Source organism: Anabrus simplex, chromosome 1, assembly GCF_040414725.1.
Source record: "Anabrus simplex isolate iqAnaSimp1 chromosome 1, ASM4041472v1, whole genome shotgun sequence".
Classification (NCBI taxonomy): Eukaryota; Metazoa; Arthropoda; class Insecta; order Orthoptera; family Tettigoniidae; genus Anabrus; species Anabrus simplex.
Genome location: NC_090265.1, coordinates 319268301 through 319284354, shown reverse-complemented (window position 1 = coordinate 319284354; position 16054 = coordinate 319268301). Strand labels below are relative to the sequence as shown.

Genomic DNA, 16054 nt, shown 5'->3' with positions numbered 1-16054 from the left:
CATCACACCCTTGTCCGCTGTCCATCTCACGACATTGTCTAGGTCTTTTGTAGTCGCTCACAATTCTGTAACATTTATTACTCTGTACAGTATAATATCATCTGCAAATAGCTTTATCTGTGATTCCATCTTTTACTCATATCATTTACACATATAAAAAACAAAGGTCCAATAATGCTGCCCTGTGGGATCCCCCACCTTAATCATTACAGGATCAGAAAACTCTTCACTTACTCTAATTCTAAGATCTGTTTTTGAGAAATGCAGCCACCCATTCGACCACTCTTTTGTCTGGTTAAGTTACCCTCATTTTCATCACTAATCTCCCATTGTCTACCATATTTAAAAGCTGTGGATAGTCTAATAGCGATACAGTCCATGTGACTTCCTGAATATCTGCTATATCTTGCTGGAATCATACAAGCTGAGCCTCACTGGAATAACTTTCCTAAACCTGAGCTGTCTTCTATCAAACCAGTTAGTAATTTTGCAAACGTCTTACAAACAATAGATGTCAAGCTGACTGGCCTGTAATTATCTGCTTTATGGTTATCACCCTTTTCCTTGTACACTGGGGCTACTATTATCACCACTCTTTCCCTTTTACACTGGGACAACTCTCCATTCATTTCATGTCACTCCTTCGTGCAAACAGTAATAAAATTAGTATTTTGGATATGATAATATATCCCAACCCATAGCCTTTAACATATTCCCAGAAATCTTATCAACCCCAGCTGCATTCCTGGCTTTTGAACATTGTATCTTTTTGTAAATGTCTTTATCATAGGTAAATTTCAATAATTCACCAGTTTTAGTTGCCCCCTCTGTCTTGACATTATCCTTATATCCAACTACTTTTACATACTGCTGGCTGATTACTTCTGCCTTCTGTAACTTCTCACATATACACTGCCCTTGTTCGTTAATGATGCCTGGAATGTTATTCCTGGGACGTATTTCTGCCTTGAAGTATCCATCTATCCTTCCATTGCTCCCTAAAATTCATATGGCTGCCAATTATGTTTGCCATCATGTTATCATAAGCAGACTTTTTTCTCTAAAATCAGTTTCCTAGTAATCTCCTTCAATCACTATATCTAGCTGTTAATAGTATGAAGAAAGTATTTAATTGGGATAATCACACTAACGAGGTTGTAAATAAAGGTTACAGATCTCATCATTTGGTTATGAGGGTTTTTTGGGGTTGCACTAAGGATGTAAAGGGGAGGTCATATACAGTAAGTCACTGGTAAGACCCCAATTAGAGTATGTATGTTTCCAGTGTATGGGACCTTCATCAAGATTACTTGATTCAAGAGCTGGAAATCCAATGCAAAGAATCATGGTTTGGTCTGGGTGATTTTGGTCAAATGAGTAATATTACAAAAATATTGCAAACTTTGGACTTGGAAGTAAGGAGACAAAGTTCTTGACTAAGGGGTATGTTCTGAGCTCTCAGCAGGGAGATGGTATGGAATGACATTAGTAAATGAATAAGCTTGAATGGAGTAGGAAGGATCTAAGGTGATGAAAGGAAGCGCGCTTGTGAGGAGAGCGTTAGTTTGGTCGTAGTGAGAGGACCTGCAGGCATAACAAACTATCAGCATGTGCAGGCCAACACACCGCCGGAGACGGGGAGACATCAAGGCCTTTGTCCAGCAAGGGCCTGTGAAGGAGAGTGGTCTTACATGCCCTTCAAGAATTCAAGAGGTCAAACTGGGGGAAATATTTGTCTATAGGAAGAGGAATTAGGGATTGATAAATGGTAACTACAACAAAATACAAATGATGTAATTCAGCGCCACCTCCAAAAGATTTATAAGAATAATTAACTCTGTAGAGAATGAAGGAACTCCTCCTCCCAAGGTGACCGTCATCAGGCTGACGAGGCTCCAAACTTGCTTCATTACTTTATAGCTGCTACTATTTAACCCTGACAATAAATTTGGGTTTGCATACCAGGTTTCTCCTTACTCCACCAATAAAAGATACTATAAGTTTCACCACTAGATTTTACTCCCAAAATAAAATTAAACAAAACACTAACAATAATCATCATGTGATAAGACCAACTCATTTTGCTGCTTACAACAATAAAATCCATAAAATCTACTATCTACAAACATACATATTTCTGAGGTCATGCTTCAGATTGATGATTTCATATGAGTAACACGACTGCCCATTCTTAATCTTATTTACACGAACAACATAGCACCATCACTGTGGAATCATTTTACCACATGTTATAACTGTACAAAATACAATCCCACTCACCTCACTATACTCTTTTAATTAAGCCATACACCTTCACGATATAAGGAGGCTACTGTGGAATTAGTAAATAATGACAACCATGTCATATAAGTCAAAGAATGAACAAGTAATAAGCACTTGGCCTACGGTTTCATCAAGCCAAAATCAGTTTTGTGCACACCACAACATTACCTCCAGATTACATATATAAACCATCTCACACACTGTGCATTATCTCGGAGAGGAATAAATCAGGGTATGACTGACAAATCAACACTATGTAGCATCTTCCACAGAATACACACTGGGAACGACTTGTCATAACCTTGTAAACACTCATAATGACTCCATAATGCCTTTGTAGTCTGCTCCGTAATGGTAAAGTGATGACTCTTCAACACTACTCACTCTGGAATAGATATGTACAGTAATCAATCCATAAATAATAGTCAACTCATCGCACGTGCGTACGCATATATGTAGGCTTACTCCACATGGCGTAGCATTTACCAAAATTCAACTGGTAGCAACACTACAACTGAAACATCTTCAAATGTCACTCAGTCAGTGCCACCTCGTTCAGAATCTGAGCTATCAGATTGGTTACCGAGTGGCTGATATGTAAATTAGTGATCTCTAGTGTTCATCCACATTCATTTTTGCTAGTTGCTTTTCGTCACACCGACACAGATACGTCTTATGGCGACGATGAGATAGGGAAGGGCTAGGACTGGGAAGGAAGCGGCCATGGTCTTAATTAAGGTACAGCCCCAGCATTTGCCTAGTGTGAAAATGGGAAACCACGGAAAACCATCTTCAGAGCTGCCGACAGTGGGGTTCGAACCCACTATCTCCCGGATGCAAGCTCACAGCTGTGCACCCCTAACCGCATGGCCAACTCACCCGGTGTTCCACATTCATGAATAATAATGTTGTTCCTACACATTCCAGCTGTATCCCAGATTTCCAAGCCACTTGTTGCAACACTTTCAACCATCTTTACTGATATAGTCACTGTTTTAGCATGTTGCACAATCTTTACTGCTTGGTCATGTGTACAGACTCTTACCCAAATTAATCATTGCATCAGTCCATAGACTGGTTTGTTGCAGCTCTCCATGCCAGCCTATCCTGCGCTAACTTTTTCATTTCTACGTAAAGACTGCAACTTGCACCTGCTCTAATCTACTTGCATATTCATACCATATTCATACAGTTCTTACCACCTACACTTCCCTCAAAAACCCACTGAATAATTCCTGGATGTCTTAAGATATGTCCTATCATTCTATCTATTCTTCTTGTCAAATTTAGCCAAATTAATCTCCTCTCACCAATTTGATTTTGCTTTAGCTAGTGTACATTTCATGTCTTCCTAACTTCTGCCATCATTAGTTATTTTACTAGCCAAGTAATAATATTCATCTACTTCTTTTAAGACTATGAAGTACATTTCCTAATCTGATATTACCTGCACTCCATTACTTTTGTTTTGGACTTATTTATTTTCATCTTGTACACTCCTTACCCAAGACTATCAATATCATGCAGCAACTTCTTGAGATCTTCTGCACTCTCAGACAAAATAACAATATCATCGGCAAACCTCATGGTTTTGATTCCCTCTCCTTGAATTCCCTTTCCAAATTCCTCTTTGATTTCTTTTACTGCCTGTTCTATATAAATGTTAAAAAGGAGGGGGACAAACTGCAGCCTTGCCTCACTCCTTTCTGGATTGTTGTTGCTTTTCAAAGTCCTTGATTCTTATCATTGCAGACTGATTTTTATATAGATTGTAAATAATTCTCCCTTCTTGGTATCTGATTTCGATCACTTTCAGAATCTCAAATAGCTTGATCCAATCAACATCATTGAATGCCTTTTCTAGATCTACAAATGCCATGTACGTGGGCTTGTCTTTCTTAATTTGATCCTCTAAGATTAGACATAAGTTAGGACTGCTTCACGTGTTCCTATATTTCTTCTGAAGCCAAACTGATCTTCTCCTAACTCAGCTTCAACTTGTCTTTCCACTCTTCTGTAAATAATACATGTTCAAATTTTGCAGGCATGAGATACTAAACTAATGTTGCAGTCATTTTCACACTTGTCGGCACCGGCTTTCTTAGGAATAGGTATAACAACTGTCTGCTGAAAATCGGATGGCACTTTTCCTGTCTCATACATCTTACACACTAAATGGAATAACCTCGCCCTGCTGGTTTCTCATAAGGCAGTCAAAAATCAGAGGGAATATCGTCAATTCCAGGTGCCTTGTTCCTATTCAGGTCTGTCACATCTCTGTCGAATTCTGACCTCAAAACTGGTTCTCCCATTTCATCAATATCATCAGCCTCTTCTTGTTTAAGAATTATATGATCTACGTCTTTACCCTGATACAACTGTTGGATATGTTTCTGCCATCATTCTGCTTTGTCTTCTTTCCCTAGAAGCGGTTTTCCATCTGAGTTCTTAATATTCATACACCTAGATTTTCTTTCCCCAAAGGTCTCCTTGATTTCCTTTTATGCAGTATCTACCTTTCCTAGGACCTTCAATATCCTTGCACTTCTCCTTCAGCCATTCTTCCTTAGCTATCTTGCACTTTTTATCCACTTCATTCTTTAATCACCTGTATTCTTTTCTGCCCTCTTCATTTCCTGCATCCTTGTATTTCCATCATTCATCAATAAGGTCTAGTATCTCCTGAGTTATCCACTGATTCTTAGTTGATCTTTCCTCATCAATAAGGTCTAGTATCTCCTGAGTTATCCATTGATTCTTAGATGATCTTTCCTTTCATCCTAACATTTCTTCAGCAGCTGTACTGACCTCATTTTTCATGACTGTCCATACTTCCTCTATTGTGCTTCCTTCAGACTTTTAATTTTTTCCTTGTGTAACATGTTCCTTGAAACTATCCCTTACACTCTTTTCTTTCAACTTGTGTAGATCCCAATTCCTTGAATTCCTTTCTTTCTTAAATTTCTTCAACTTCAGATGGTATTTCATGACCATCAAGTTGTGGTCAGAGTCCACGTCTGCTCCTGGGAAAGTTTTGCAATCCAGCACCTGGTTTCTGAATCTCTGATTAATCATAATGAGGTCTATTTGATACCTTCCAGTGTTTCCAGGCCTCATCCATATATACAGGCATCATTTGTGGTGTTTGAGCCAAGTATTAGTAAAGACTAAATTATTATGATCAGTGCAGAATTCAACCAGCCGACTTCCTCTTTCATTCCTTTGTCCCAATCCAAATTCTCCCATTGTATTACCTTCTCTTCCTTGGCCTACTACTGCATTCCATTCTCCCATCACAATTAGATTCTCATCACCTTTTACATATTGTATTAAATCTTCTATCTCTTCATATATTATTTTGATTTCTTCATCATCCACTGAACTAGTAGGCATATAGACCTGCACTGTTGTTGTGCGCATTGGTTTGGTGTCTATCGTGGCAACAATCATCCTTTCAGTAGGCTGCTCGAAGTAGCTTACCCACTGCCCTCATTTCCTATTCATTATTAAAACAATTTCTGCATTTCCCCTGTTTGATTCTGTGTTGATAATTCTGTAGTCACCTGACCAAAAATCTTGCTTTCCCTGCTAACATACTTCACTTATACCAACTGCATCTAACTTTAGTCTATCTATCTGCCTTTTCACATTCTCTAACCTACCACAATGTTTCAAACTTCTAACATTCCACACTTCAATTCGCAGAATGTCATTATCCATCTTCCTGATGATCACCCCTTTCCTGTGTAGTCGCCACCTGGAGATCCGAATGAGGGACTATTTTACCTCGGGAAAGAAGCCATCATCAGTACATCATTCATATAGGGAGTGTTGCATGTCGTCAGGAGTTGGGTATGGCTGTAGTCTCCCGTTGCTTTCAGTCGTGTAGCAGTATCAACACAGCTAAGCCATGTTGAGTATTATTACAAGGCTATATCAGTCAATCATCTAGACTGCCAATTTGCAACTTTTAAAAGGCTGCTACTCCCCTTTCGATGAAAGTTATAACTTACACATTAAAAAAGTTATACAAATATAAGGATATACATGTTAAATATCCTCACAACTCCTCTTCTTCTTCTTCTTCTTCTTCTTCTTCTTCTTCTTCATCCATTCCCTTTTCCAGATTCTCTCTGGGTAGGGTAGTGTACCAAAGCCCTCCACCTTACTCGATCTTTCAACCATTTCCTCTTCTAGTACTTTATTTCTATCAACTCCTCTATTTGCAATACAGTCCAGAACACAGCTCCTCCATCTCATTCTAGGACGTCCCCTAGACCTCTTTCCAGTCTCTGTATCCATGGATGTTCTCTTTGGTATTCTCTCTCCTGGCATTCTCATCATGTATCCAGACCATTTTAGCTTTGCCATATCAATCTCTTCTTGAAGTTTACACACTTCCACGCTTCTCCTTATTTCCTCACTTTGTATTCTATCTCGTCTTGTCTTTCCCTGTACACTCCTCAAGAACATCATTTCAGCTGCTTGCATCTTACTTTGGTTCCGCTTAGTTAATGTTCAGGCTGCCGAAGCATAGGTCAGTATAGGTTTATAATAGGACGAGTATAAAACCTTCTTGCACTTCATTGGCACATTTTTGTTCCATACAATGTCTCTCACATACTGGTAGCAACTTACAGACTGCTGTATTCTTAAATCAATTTCTCCATCCAAATTTCCATCTTGTGATATCACGCTGCCCAAGTATTTAAAATATTTAACTACTTCAAGAGGTTCATTTCCTATTTTTATCACTCACCTGGATTTTCTGTTACCTCTTGTCATGATCAACGTCTTACCGTACTTTTCACAGTACTAATCTTCATTCCAAAAACTCTTATCTGCTCATTCCATAAATCAACTCGTGCCTGTACTTCCTCTTCATTATCTCCTTAAATTACATTGTCATCAGCAATGAGCATAGACTTTACTTGCTTGCCCATCATTTCTCCTTTATATTATGTAGAATTTTATCTTTGATGATAATGAAGAGTAAGGGAGACAATACACTTCCCTGTCTTAAGCCTGTCTCAACTCTAACACAGCTTTTGCAATTTTGATACAATGCTATTACCATCTGCATTGTTTCATTCCCAATCTGTGCCTCTGTCAATGCTTTCCATACCAAATTCCTTGGGACACTGTCATATGCCTTTTCAACGTTACTACCATGTCCTTCCCATATTCCCAATACCTTTCCATCATTTAATGCAATGTAAATATTGGGTCAAATGTGGACCTGCCTCTTCTCCCCTAACTACAAGTCCTTATTATAATACTATGTTCTTACATTTTAATTTAACAAACTCACATATTTTTCCCTACTTTCCTAACCTAAAATCTAGAGATTGTTATTTACAAACATTTCCTAACCTAACATCAGGGATCATACACCCTGTATGAAACAAACCAAATAAACCCCTTGGCACTACAGCCCTGACAGGCCTTGGTTTAGCAATCGACCGCTGCTCAGCCTGAAGATGGTCAGTGCGACAAATCCTCTCAGCTGTTATTGTAGGCTTTCTAGAACCCTGTATGGAACCATTGTTGAAATAATACATCATTGCCTCACACCTTTTTGTATCTTGATCTCTTTAGTAATGTGGTCTCCAATTTTGATGTAAGCTGTCTGTTCTAGTACAGCTTCTTAATGATGTTAACATCTTTCCTACTGAGCTTAACATACTTCAGCTAATTGTAAGGGTATCTTTTTTAATGTAGATAAATGCTTATTCTTAATCAATAAAACAAGTTATCTACTCTTGGTCAAGATATTTTTAACTAAACATTGAACGAAGCACCAAAACTGTTTATCAATTGAAACTGAGTTTACTGATGTTTTTCCTCATAATCGAGAATGTAGAATTTCTTTTTTAAATTTTATACAACGTCTTACAGACCATAGCTTATTAAACCTACCAGCCTGCAATCACTATATCATTTAGAATCTAGTTACATTGGCAGTCTGATGTGGGTGGATTTCACCCAGTCAAGAAGAATATTTTCTGTCTTGTAGATAGTGATGGGAAAAGTTCAAAATTAAAATAACAGGGCTGAATTACTGTTACCTGAGAAATATTTTATTCAGTTACAATTACTAATTTTTTTAACAAGTGAAAAGTAAAAATTACAATTACTTCACACAACGTGAGTCTTTAGGAAATCACTGGCAATTTCACATGGGGCTGGAATGATACTAAAGTTTGCAAGGAGAAAACATTATTTCATCTTGTCTTTTTGAGAATAGAAACATTAAGTGGCTATCAACACTAAAAGAGTCTAAACACACTTTCAAAATGATCATTTCCAAGCAAAGTTTGCTTTTCACATATATGTTTTATTATTTTCAGGAAAATTGTTATCCAAATAGGGGGATGCTAATTCCTAACCCCTTCATCATCACAAGTTTATTCTGGTTCCATTCACAATTATCTAAATCTCATTCAGTAACTACAAGAATCTCAAGTAAATGAACTAATGCGAGTAGTATCCTTGGCTTTACGTCCTTGGTACGAAGCCTTGCAAGTTCTAGGGCTCCTAATTTGCCAAACATTCGGTGGGATGTATATCGATGACTAGAATGTAATGGTTATGATTTTATTTTGCAAAGTAAATTCAAGTAAAAATTGTGCCATTTATAAAGTGGGTAACTTCATTATTAAAATAAAATAAAATAATATACACTGACTGACAGAACAAATGCAACACCAAGAAGGAGTGGTTCGAAAGGGATGAAAGTTGGGGAAAAAACAGAGACGGCACGGACGAATAATTGATGTTTATTTCAAACCGATATGCAGGTTACACAATGCGCACGGCATCGACTCAGTAGGATGTAGGACCACAGCGAACGGCGATGCACGCAGAAACACGTCGAGGTACAGAGTCAATAAGAGTGCGGATGGTGTCCTGAGGGATGGTTCTCCATTCTCTGTCAACTATTTGCCACAGTTGGTCGTCCGTACGAGGCTGGGGCAGAGTTTGCAAACGGCTTCCAATGAGATCCCACACGTGTTCGATTGGTGAGAGATCCGGAGAGTACGCTGGCCACGGAAGCATCTGTACACCTCGTAGAGCCTGTTGGGAGATGCGAGCAGTGTGTGGGCGGGCATTATCCTGCTGAAACAGAGCATTGGGCAGCCCCTGAAGGTACGGGAGTGCCACCGGCCGCAGCACATGCTGCACGTAGCGGTGGGCATTTCACGTGCCTTGAATACGCACTAGAGGTGACGTGGAATCATACGCAATAGCGCCCCAAACCATGATGCCGCGTTGTCTAGCGGTAGGGCGCTTCACAGTTACTGCCGGATTTGACCTTTCTCCACGCCGACGCCACACTCGTCTGCGGTGACTATCACTGACAGAACAGAAGCGTGACTCATCGGAGAACACGACGTTCCGCCATTCCCTCATCCAAGTCCCTCTAGCCCGGCACCATGCCAGGCGTGCACGTCTATGCTGTGGAGTCAATGGTAGTCTTCTGAGCGGACGCCGGGTGTGCAGGCCTCCTTCAACCAATCGACAGGAAATTGTTTTGGTCGATATTGGAACAGCCAGGGTGTCTTGCACATGCTGAAGAATGGCGGTTGACGTGGCGTGCTGGCGTGCGGGGCTGCCACCGCTTGGCGGCGGATGCGCCGATCCTCGCGTGCTGACGTCACTCGTCACTCGGGCTGCGCCTGGACCCCTCGCACGTGCCACATGTCCCTGCGCCAACCATCTTCGCCACAGGCGCTGCACCGTGGACACATCCCTATGGGTATCGGCTGCGATTTGACGAAGCGACCAACCTGCCCTTCTCAGCCCGATCACCATACCCCTCGTAAAGTCGTCTGTCTGCTGGAAATACCTCCGTTGACGGCGGCCTGGCATTCTTAGCTATACACGTGTCCTGTGGCACACGACAACACGTTCTACAATGACTGTTGGCTGATAAATCACGGTACGAAGTGGGCCATTCGCCAACGCCGTGTCCCATTTATCGTTCGCTACGTGCGCAGCACAGCGGCGCATTTCACATCATGAGCATACCTCAGTGACGTCAGTCTACCCTGCAATTGGCATAAAGTTCTGACTACTCCTTCTTGGTGTTGCATTTGCTCTGTCAGTCAGTGTATTTAGATACGCGTGTGCAGCATTAAGAAGTTACTGTGCAGTAAAAGGCGGAAGGGAAGAACCCTATGGAAGGACTGGCTCTTAATTTCTCATGATTTGTTGATGCCAGAAGGAACCCTTGTTTTGAGCATTCTGCTTTGTGTCAGAGAGTGTTGGAATTTTTCACCCTCATGTAAGATTCTGCTTGGTCTGCTCTGGTTGAAATTTTCTATGTAATTGGTCAATTGGTTCCATTTTTCTGGAAGGGTGATGCGTGCAAACTGGGGCATTTATATCTTAGATGTGAAGTTAAAGTTCCTCATTCTCATCTTGGTTCTCAGTCAAGGAGGAAGTGTCTGGTTAGGGCTGATTTTGCGGGATAATATAATTTGTATTCTCTTCAACGTGTCCTAACTTGTACCTCTTGCAGGAATTCTATGGGGCAGTCTCTCATCTTCAATGATTTGATTTAGTCAAAAAGCACATTTCAGTGCTATGACTTATTTTATTTTGGGAGCATTCAACCTTCCCATATAATTTGTAATGTAAAATTCATGTCATCGTATTTTTCTTTGTTTGCCTGTTTCTTTTAGAATAGGACTGGCCCACTGTATAATGGAAGCTTAAATTCCAAACTTAGGGTTTTGATACCTACAATGTAAACTATGAATTTGATTTCCAAATTTAACCTTTGATCACTCTGATAACACACTGCTGAAATGGACATTACTCACCAGTCATGAATTATTCCATCATCTGCCCACCTTTTCTTCAAGCCTCCTCTACCTCTTCACTCAACCATCACTCAGCCAACACTATTTCACCAGATGCATAGTCCAGCTCCATGGCTAAATGGTTAGCGTGCTGGCCTTTGGTCACAGGGGTCCGGGGCTCGATTCCCGCCAGGGTCGGGAATTTTAACTAGCTGACAGGGGGCTGAATGTACGTGTCGTCTTCATCATCATTTCATCCTCATCACAACATGCAGGTCGCCTATGGGCGTCAAGTCAAAAGAGCTGAACTTGTCCTCGGACACTCCTGGCACTAAAAGCAATACACCCTTTCATTTCATTTACCGGGTACATCGAAGCCTGTGATGTCACATCAATATTTTCGCTCAATAGTTTAAATCTGAAAGACAAAAGACTTGTTAACGTCCTCAAAACAAGCTCTCCAAGCACCCCCACTAAGCCGCTCAACTCATCACGCCCCTATTCTCCCTCCAATACACACAACTCCTCCCCAAGCGCCAATCACATACCCACAGCCCCGCCTTCTCAAATCAACTCTCCTTCTCTAAGACGTCACACGTACAACACGAGGAGCAGGACATTAGCGACAGCCAGTGCTCCACAAACCTCCTAGCAATTAGGTAACAGCTCAACAGCTTTCAAGATTTCCCTCACATGTAGGACAGCTCAAACACCGATTGCACTGCACAACATTTTCGACCGTTGCCATTCAACCAACAACTGACTTTCCCACACTTCAACAACAAAATATACGCAAACCTTTAGTCAACTAGGAAGAACCTAATGATGTTTTTAACTATCTTCATTTGAAGCCGGTGTTGTTTTAACTCTGTCTTAGCACAGCCTCATTTTATAATCATCAAAAGCTGTTCACTTGCACTGTGCACTCCATTCATATAGAGAGTGACCAACGGAGTTGACTACCTCATGAATCCTAGGGCGAATTCTTTTGGTTGGAGCCACATTACAAATAGACAAATTGGAATGTTTTACCTCATCAATTTTAACAATTATAAATAAGTGTACAGTAATTATAAATTGTTTTATTTTGCCAACATTTGTATATACTACGTAGAACTACCATCGAACTCAATATCATATAGACTTTGATTACTTTCATTTTTATACTGTGCATATGATGGCCTCATTTTATTATTAAGAAACCACTAGCGTATTTTACTATGTGTAACTAGTCTATTGTTATTTCGTTTAGGATAGGACCTTGTACGTGTTTTTAATGTATTCTTTCTTACATATTATGTTCATAATTTCCAACCAGACGTCTGGTTTAATTTTCAGCTGCTTTGATATGACTGATGATGCCCCACATGGAGGGCGAAACATGTCTCCATTTTGACGATGTTTAACTAAAAATGTTAACATCCTGTAATGTATTGAATCGGTTGGAGTCCAATAAATTCTCTTATATTATTAATGGAATTCTTAACGTTAAATACTATTTATTCTACCTTGCGCCCGTTCTCCGTGGAGACAATACCCGGGCCTGTTGGAGAGAGAGGCTGTTGTTGTGGTTCTGGCCTAATGATTCTGTACGAGTGTTATTATGTTTGTGAATGTATTGAAATTTCTTCATAGAAGAGATAGATATTGTTATTATTCATATTGGGTATTTAATTTCCTTTTTTTAATTTTTTTAACAGAGAGCCTATCTTGTGCCTTTTAATGGAATTTCCTAATGAAGCAACTATTGTCCCTGGACATATTTACTATGTTACTATGTTATGTTAATAACTATGTTAATCAACATTAAAATTTGTACCTGAACTTGTGCTTTGCGGATGATGTTCCGAGTGTATTGTATCTGTATTTTGGTTATCTCATATTTTCATTTGTATTAGTGTTATTGACCTTTGTTGTTAAGCTGTATTAGTGTAAGTAATTTATCTCCCTCTTGTATATATTCATGGTTGGGAAGATTTTATGAGTATCGACTACTCACTTGTATAATCTTGTTTTGTAAATTCTTGGCTCATATTGCATCAATGGGAGTTACTTTTATTTTTTATAAATATTCAGGGTTTGGAAGATTCAATTACTAGTTCTTATTCAAAAGTCGACTTACTTGTATGCACTTGTTTGTGTAAATTTTTGGTTATGTTGTTAAAATTTGGAGTTCTTCCTGCATGGAAATGTTTTTTTCTCTTTAGCAAATGACCATAAAAATAGACATCATAGTGCATAATTTCACATTTAACCCACAATCCACTTTGGACTTCTACCCTCCTCTCCATACTTCCACTTTATTACGGGTCTTAGACTATATTATGTACTGTGTTTTATGTTTCAACCAACTACATACCCTGTCATAGTATGTGAGTTTGAACTGGTCTCCTCTCCACTGAGCTCGATGTGAAGCAATCATGCAAATCTATTCTGTGATGATGTTTCGGTAGTTCGTAAGTTAGGATGGTGTTATTCCTAATGTTAATATGACCATATGTGTTTGGACGAATCTCTACACTCATGTGCTAACTTGGCTAGCGGGTTACTAAACCTGATTCCTTCACTTTATTGGTAGGTTGTCGGCTTACTTACCGTTCTTTACCAGTGCTACAAGTTGCTAACACATTACCGATACTATTTGGATTAACACTCTACCTTACACTGTATGATGGAATCTTAAATTCCACAGCAGGTCCAATCACAGACGGTGCCACATCACGGCACACATTTGTGTATGTAACGGTGGGCCATGGTGTTTTCAGAATCCCCTTGATGTTCTTTTAAATTCTATCTGTTAGGTCATCAGCCCAGAGGCTAGTTGGATTCTCAAATAGCATCACCAAAGGCTATGCAGTTGTAGGGAAATTGCAAAAACCAATGGCAGAGCCCAAATGAGGCATACTAAGCAAGATGAGGAATGAGGTAGTTTGCTATTGCTTTCCTCACTAGACCAGAAGGTGCTACTGCAGCACGACTGATCCTATGAGCAACACCATTCATAACACTCAGATGCACTGGTTGTGCTCTGAATATCATTATATAGCATTGCCGATACCCCAGCAGCTTCCATATTCTTTTAAATGAATACCTTTTGTTAAATTATCTACCTTTCTCTAGCCTTAATTTGTTGTGATTTAAAATACTTGTTTAATGATAATTTTTTAAAGCCAGATGCAATTTGCATCAGTAGGGACATTACACAGGTTCTGAGGGCAGGACCATGAACCCAAGTGCTTGTGTGCACACCCATTGTCAAATAGTTCCTTTTAAGAATTTATATATTTAATGAATTTAGGTATTTTAATGGTAGACCAAAATTTCCACATCAAAATCGAATATGTGCAGGTAAGATACAATGTTGTTCTTCCTTATTCTTTGTTTATATGAATGTGTTAAAGTGTTTTATGTTTAATAAACAGTATTTTTAGGAACCTTCTTGTTTTATTCAAGAGTGCAAGTACCACCTGTTTACGTTCCTGGCAGGGTTGTCCAGCACCTTCCACATTCTGTTGTCTGTCTGTTTGTATCACCTTTAATTGTCCTTGTATGTATGTACTTTGTTTATCTCTTCCTTTTGCTTGTTTATTTTTGTTTTTTAAAAATTTGTGTAATGTTACCACCCAGTACAAAAATTACTAAAAAAGTAATTGTTAAAAATAATTTGATTCGTTTTATACAATGACTTCCCAACTCTGGTTGTGGACATGGTGGAACAGCTGTGCTTGTGGCATCTGGTCTGATGACTTTGCCAGATTTTGTCTTGCCAAAAGTTTTCCCCAGTTCAACCTTGAGAATCTCTGGATTTACCAATTCTTCTTCATCATCAGATTCTGAATGGTCCTCTCTGAAGAGATCTGTGATGTTGTTCTTCACTTTCATTTGCTCTTTCTTGTCCACAAAAAATTTGTTTTCACTGTCAACAAGTTTTGTGGCCATTCAGTTTCTGCCTCCTTCATGCTCTTATGCTAATTGAAACTTTTCTTCTAAAAAGTATTAACTGCAAAATCAAAATGTAGGACTTGTATGATGGACAGACTTCATTGCCACCAATTATGATTAGCAGCATATGTTATAAATCCTGATTTCAATTCAATATTTCTTCAAAGGGTACATGAAACTGAATACATATAAGTCAGCAGATTTTCATGGTAGAACATTGAACATACGGTACGGTATAAAAGTAAAAGAAAATACGTAGTTTTAGTTTTATATTGGATTAACAAGGATCGTGTATTTCATTCCAGTTCAGTGTTTTAGTTATTCATAACTGTATATTTCTAATGCATTTCAATCTATTTAATGATTCACCAAAGAAAGAAATATATCACTGAAAAACCTTCAATTTATAATTCTTAATTAATGAATTAATTAAATATTACTTTTGACTTTCCACATAGTGAATATACACTCAATTCCTGAAGGATGTCTAGTATACTAAGAATTTACCACTGTTCTAGTAACTACACTGCTACCCCTAACTTTAAAAAGAAAACTGTTTTATATTGTACTGACACAGATAGGTCTTATAGCGATGATGGGATAAGAAAGAGCTAGGACTGGGAAGGAAGCAACTGTGCCCTTAATTAAGATATAGCCCCAGCATTTGCCTGGTGTGAAAATGGGAAACCATGGAAAACAATCTTCAGAACTACCAACAGTGGTGTTCAGACCCATGATCTCTTCAATGCAAGATGACAGCTACGTGACACATATTGCATGGCCACTGCCTTGGTCCCTAACTTTCTACTTTCAGTCTTTCCTTCTGAGGTCAACAAGCAATACTTTGCATGTAATTCGGCACTGTGGAGGCTATTATTTGTCCAGGCAATATCATAAATATATCTATCTCAATTCATAGTGTATTTGTAATCAAAATGGGATGAAACTATGGTAATCCCATGACTGAAAAATATTTGTAATTGGTGAAACTAAATTATGGTTACCTTCTGGCAACTTAATTT

At 39.0% G+C, this 16054-nt stretch overlaps 1 protein-coding gene across 2 annotated transcripts in view; it reads right to left on the bottom strand.

The window, feature by feature from the left end:
* Nucleotides 1-16054, bottom strand: part of LOC136856746 (fatty acyl-CoA reductase 1) — a 324691-nt gene that overhangs the window by 38490 nt on the left and 270147 nt on the right. The gene's annotated exons all lie outside the window — the stretch shown is intronic.